The 6,479-nt window shown below is 39.1% G+C and overlaps 1 long non-coding RNA gene across 1 annotated transcript; it reads right to left on the bottom strand.

Annotated features, from left to right (window-relative positions):
* Window positions 1–446: 446 nt before the first annotated feature.
* LOC126825178 (uncharacterized) lies at window positions 447–5,561 on the bottom strand. The gene is made up of 3 exons (XR_007681829.2): window positions 5,438–5,561; window positions 2,147–2,225; window positions 447–1,181 (listed from the first exon to the last, which is right to left on the bottom strand). It is a non-coding gene; the product is annotated as an uncharacterized LOC126825178 (long non-coding RNA).
* Window positions 5,562–6,479: the final 918 nt, after the last annotated feature.

Here is a 6,479-nt window from a genome sequence, read left to right as displayed (position 1 = left end):
TTTCATTATCCGCCCTTCTATTTGCCCGTCCCTCCGGATGGTTGAAATTTTATTTCAATAATTAGCTGCAGCATAGCAGTCCTTAACAGTGGAAGGAAATCAGAGACCCCTGAGAAAGCCCACGTGGTTAGGTATGCGACCCTACTCCTGTTCACGTGCAATTGTGGGATCTAAACCACACAATGACAGAGAGAGAGAGAGACAATGGGGTTTAACGTCCACTCGACACAGGTCATTTCGGGACTAACATATTTATTTCAATTATTCGCTTGCGCGTAGGGGTCTTTAGCAGTGGGAGAAAACCCACGAGGTTCGGCATGCGATCCTACTCCTGGTCACGTACAAGTGTGTGAACAAAAACACACCAAGACAGGCATTAGGAGCTAAAGTGAAGTACATAATGATAGTGTATAAATGTTTATTTACAATGATATACATAACATTTCATAAATTAATAAAAATAGTGGCAATAAACTATGCATATATATTTACAATAACATGAGATTCAAAATATGAAACAAACAATGGCAGAGTTATTTCCCATTCAAAAACATGGCAGTTGAGTTGTCGCCCTTCGTTATTTACCGCCATTTGACGCCATTTCAAGAGATTGGATATCATATTCAATGAACAGTGGCGTCCCTAATTGTAATATTGCAGTTCCGATTCAGGCTAAGGTCCTGAGTCCGTTCAGCATCAATCGGTTGCCTGGTTACGCCACTGTCGATGTAAAATTACACTGATTTTCTAGTCTGAGATTATGATTTATTTGAGGAAACGAACACATAGGTTTCCACCATATCTACTAGCACCGTGCAATAGAAGTACTTTTAAAGTCTACTTTACAAAAGTATTCTATCACTGTCACTTTTAGGTTTTTCGGTCATATCGCATACTTCCCTTACTACCAGATTACCATTTAAACACCACATCTATTATAATGCCCATTACCAATGAAGCGCCATCTAGCCGTTACAGATAATTTACATTGAATGTGTAGTAGGGTTTTTTCCCTTTAAAAACTTCTGACGTTAATGATGCCAATTATCCAATGAGATTCCCTGTGAGGCAGGAACATGGAGGAGAAGGGCAGATACAGAATGGATTTGGCCGCCCTGCCTGTTTTTCGGATATTATTTGATTGACAGTTTGTTGTAAACGATTTAGTAGGCTTCCTCTTTCTGCAAATACAAAAAAAAATCATTTTCAGTCAATATAGAATAGAAGTAAAGGGAGAGAAGAGTGGTTGTCATTTGGGTTATGCAATCCTCCATTCCCATAAGAAATGAAATGAAATGAAATGAAATGGGGTTTAACGTCCTACTGTTCTGCTCTGAACTGGGTTAATGAAGACGGGCATACGCCATACAGTGTGCTATAAGTGCGATTTTGCCCGGACAGCGGCACAACGGTCAACTCTTATATCGAATACCAACTGTCCAGCGATCTTTTACGCGCACGCCAATGTGTACACCGGACCGCGGTTTTTCGTTGCATCCAAACGACAAGACAGCCTTGTCAGGCCCTCCATCCTACAGCACTGACAAGGGGGAACCACGCTGGAAAATCTGGATGAACTTTCTCGGCCAATACAGGGATCGAACACCCGACCGCCAGGATAGCGAGCCAGCGTCGTACCTACTTAGCCGCCTTGAACCCCCTCCCCCTCACCTCCCCCACCCCCTACACTCCCATTCCCCCACACACCCCATTCCCATAAGAATTAGTACCTTCCTTATATAATCTTGCCTTACAAGATTGACTGAACCGAGGTTCAAAGACATTGTAATAGTACGTGGTGGGCTTTACATTATGAACTGTGGCTAAGGGTTTCTCGGAGATATGATAGCCTTGTTTTATGAATAAGCTTGTGTAATTGTAATTTCTGCGATTATGTAATTTTGTTCTTTGTTTAAAAATAAAGCGTTTTACGACATTTCATACGCGTGGTAGGTTTATTAAGTGGGATTACAGCCCCCGCAACCATTATCTGTCAGGTTACGAGCACCCAGGGTCTGTAAGTAACAATATGCGGTCAAGGGCTAAATGGATAGGTTTACGAGCACTCGCGGTGTTAAGTAGCCATTCCCAGCTATCATATAATCTCGATCATATTTAATAGGATTAGTAAGGGAAGATAACTCACCAAAAATAGGAGTGGCCATACATGTAGATATAAGACTGAACATGATGATAAACCTGTATACTAATCTCCCCATGTTTTACTGAAATAAATTTAGAAAAGAAAGGTCATAAATAAAAATAACAATGGAATAATGATTAATATGCTGTTATCTTTCCCATAGAAAAAAAATTATTTTGAATTATTTCGTTGAATTTTCCTTTACAAAATGTACCATGGTCAAGTCATTTTGAATTATTTCGTTGAAGTTTCCTTTATAAAATGTACCATGGTAAAGTGAGGATACGAGAGAGAGAAAGAGAGAGAGAGAGAGAGAGGGGGGGAGGGGGTAACGTCCGCTCGACACAAACCAGGTCATTTCGGAACTAACATATGGTTCAATTTTATTTCAATAATTCGCTTGTGCGTAGGTGGCTTTAGCAGTGGGAGAAAACCGGAGGACCCGGAGAAAACCTACGATGTTGGACAGGCGACCCTACTCTTTGTCACGTACATCCGGGGAATCGAAACCACGCCAGTTGACTCAATGACAGACCTTATGATAGTGGGGCTACGAAAAATGTCCTAGAATGACAAAGCGCCTAGTCATTCAGATGGAGCGAAAAGTCAAAAACCCCTTCATAGCCCAATAGCCCATTTGGTGCTGAAAAGTAAGACGTTAAACTCTATTTCATTTCAGATATGTTCAAAGTCACGTCTCGGTTTCTCAACAAAAAATGTTGATTCGACTTTTTTACACAATTAAATTGGTCCTATTTTTCTAAACACATTCTGCTTGGAAAATAGGAGTAGGTGGGAGAGAACAAAATTTCATCATTGTACCACGGACCACTGTTGGGGGTACGTGACCTCTGGTAAAGGACCACAGTGATATATAACAGTGTCGGATATCCGAGAAGGGAGGTAACTTCTTTTTGAAACGATCCACGAAACGCTGCGTTATCTTATGACTAATAAAGTTTCTCACGTGTTTGATTAATTAAAATAAATTGAGATACATTTGACACATTTCATAACACGTGGATCTCAAATCAAAATGTGATTTCGTTGTATTGCTATATTACGGAATTTAAAAAGGTATTTTACCAAAACGCACACATTTATTACACAGGAATCTGAGATTTAAAGATACATTAGTTAAGAGTTTAATTAAAAATTCGTCATTCTTGATATAATAATTTTTAAAAAAAGATAATGTAAAATGAAAATATTGAAAACTTCATTCAAATTACTTCATTCTGAGCCAAATTATCAATGTTTGTAGTTTTGACCATATGTGTTCATAGTTGTAACCAGGGTTCTGGTATATTCGAGACTTAGTCTCGCTTTCCCATTTTTAAATTAAATTTTTAAATGGCGAACCGTTCTAATCTAGTTAAGATCTCGAATATTCGATGCCATCGAGAGTTGATTATGATCTTGTTTTGTTAATAAATATCTAATTAATAGTTTATATAACATTTCAGACCTAAAGAATGACCTACAATAGTCAGATAGTCTTGCATAATGTATGTTTAAACGGCTGTTTCAATATCGTATTTATCTTAATCTTTAGATAGTATATATCATGAATGACTCGGCCGAGAAAGTTCATCCAGATCCAGATATAGGACGGAGGGCCTGACAAGGTCAGCTGTCTAGTACACATTGGCGCGCACGTAACAGATCCCTTAACAGTTGGAATTCGATATAAGAGTAGGCCGTAGTGCCGCTGTCCGGGCAAAATTTCCCTCATATCACACTGTACGGCGTATGACCGTCTTCATTACCCCATTTCGGAGTAGAACTGTAGGACGTTAAGCCCTATTTCATTTCATTTCATGAATGAATGATACATCATTTGTTATATTATATAATGTCCACTAGATTACACTATTCTCTTCGGCCACAGATGTTTTTATGACAAGGTCCCGCTGGACATTTCTTGCCTCGCTGATGTACGTACTACCGATGGAAATTGAAGATCTTGTTTTCATGATAATGCAGGCTTTGAATTTTTATGCGGTTCTCTCGAGGCCTGCCCATAGTTCCACGTGACTCGAGATGCCCCCCCCCCCCACACACACACACCCGCCACCCACCCGGAGTTTCCCTTTGACGCCACGGAACCTGTTCCCCGACGCCCCCACCCCCACCGCCGAGGCTCGTAAATCTCCATCGGTAGTACATCCCCGAGCCCAAAAATGTCCGGTGGAAACTAGGCATTAGCCGTAACCCAAACCCTAACCGCGTCAGTGGTGCAAAACAGAGGGTCTGGCAAACTACAGCGTATAGTCGTTCGGATGACACAAAATTCTGAGGTTCTGTGTACATATTGGTGTGCACACAAAAGATCCCATGACAGTTGGAATTCGATATAAAGGTAGACCGTAGTGCCGTTATCTGGGCAAAATTCCATTTCATTGTTTCCAAACCCTAACACGTTAGTACATATTCGCAACTGTGGCTTAAGCTTACACTAAACTACAAACGGAGAGCGAAAAGAACAAGTGAATATTGGGTGATAAATAAAATCACATGCTCGTCTCTTTTTTTTTTTTATCAAATATAGTGACAGTCGCCGATAAAATATCCGATCTTGTTATCAAAAGATAAAAAAAAGTGATTTAATTTGAAAATAGGCTTTTATTTATTTTTTGCGAATATTGACGAGTTCTAAAAAGGGCTTGTTTTTACTTTTTACAGAAACAAGGACATGAAATATTGTAAAAAGTTATACAAGTATGTTATCTTATTTTATAACAGCATGTGCTTAGTCATTCGGATAGGACAACAATTCCGTTAAACATATTTAACATCACGTTTAGTATCAAATGTCTTTTTTTCTATTCTATCCAATTATTTATTTTATATTAAAATAACGTTTTGGAAGTAGAAAAGGTGTTTAACATAGAATTAATTAATATGCAATAATTGATTTTTCAATACTATCTTATTATTTACTTTATATTAAAATAACATTTTGGAAGTACAAAAGGTGTATTACATAGAATTAAATTTTTAAGTCGAGCTGTGCAACAAATTTAGTGTTGAAATTCATTTCTTATTCACTTCTCTTTTTTTTTCTTTTTTTCTTTTTTTCTTTTTTTTGAAAATAGAAAAGCTTTTGTACACAGAATTAAATTCAAATCAAGCTGCGAAACGGACTTCGCATAAATCTAGACAAAATAACGGCAATGGGTTTTACTTTGAAAATGGCGTTATCGAAGCAGAAATATAGCAATACGAACATTTAAACTTGATACAGGTGTATAATAAGATATGCTACTAATTGAATACAAAACTCAATCCTACCTCTGTTCACCTTGATAAATCTCTCAAATTTATTATCAGAAACATTGCCGCTACTTCTATATATAGCCCCATGGACCACCGGACATGTGACATCACGAGTATTTATAGCCATTTTGACCAAATATGTGGAAGAGATTGCGTAAGTCGGGAGTAATACATCGCCTTCTAAACTATTCTATGATTGGGTTGGTTCATGTCAATAGAGGTATGAACTAGCAAACCCACATCAAAGGCTGGCCTATTGTTGACGTGTGTTTGTGTCAAGTCTTAACATGGTTTATTGACCTCGATGGGGGTAAAGATATAGATAAAGCAAGAAGGGGGGTATACAAATGTAGGCTTGGCATGAAATGAAATAGGGTTTAACGTACTACGTTTCTTCACCAACTAGGATAGTAAAGACCGGAATACGCCATACAGTGTGCTATGGGGCAATTTGCCCGGGCGACAGCGCTATGACCAGCTCTTATAATGGATTTCATCTGTCGTACACACTAACGGGGGCTCCGCGTATTTTGTCTCACCCGAACGACAAGACGCCAAGCTAACCGTCATTACCAGTGACAAGGGGGACCCCCCCCCCCCCCATGAAAATTCCCCGACTCACTGGCTCCCTACAAAGCTCGAATACCAAATTAAATTGATTGCCAGGAACCAAATTATTTTTAGTAATATGGGGGGGGGGGGTCAAATGGTTAAGGCGTGCGCGTTGGATAAGAAGGTCTGCCATGGGTTCAAGTGGCGTGGTTTCGATTCTCTGCTTGTACATGACAAGAGCTAAGGTCGCCTGTCAAACCTCATGGGTTTTCTCCGGGTCCTCCGGTTTCCGCCCACTGCTAAAGAACTATACGTATTAATGAAATAAAATTGATTCAAATGTTAGTCCTCTCATGACCTAGATTGTGTCAAGTGGACGTTAAACCTCATTTCTCTCTCCCTTTCTCTCTGTCTCCCTTAAGTAATATTTAATTATAAATCAAAATTGAACACTTCTTTGTTCTTCTAATGTTATCTACACGTAACGAAGTTTCTATGCACAGCG

Source organism: Patella vulgata, chromosome 6 (genome assembly GCF_932274485.2).
Source record: "Patella vulgata chromosome 6, xgPatVulg1.2, whole genome shotgun sequence".
Classification (NCBI taxonomy): Eukaryota; Metazoa; Mollusca; class Gastropoda; family Patellidae; genus Patella; species Patella vulgata.
The sequence above is the reverse complement of the archived record's forward strand: the minus strand, read 5'-3'. Positions and strand labels throughout refer to the sequence as shown.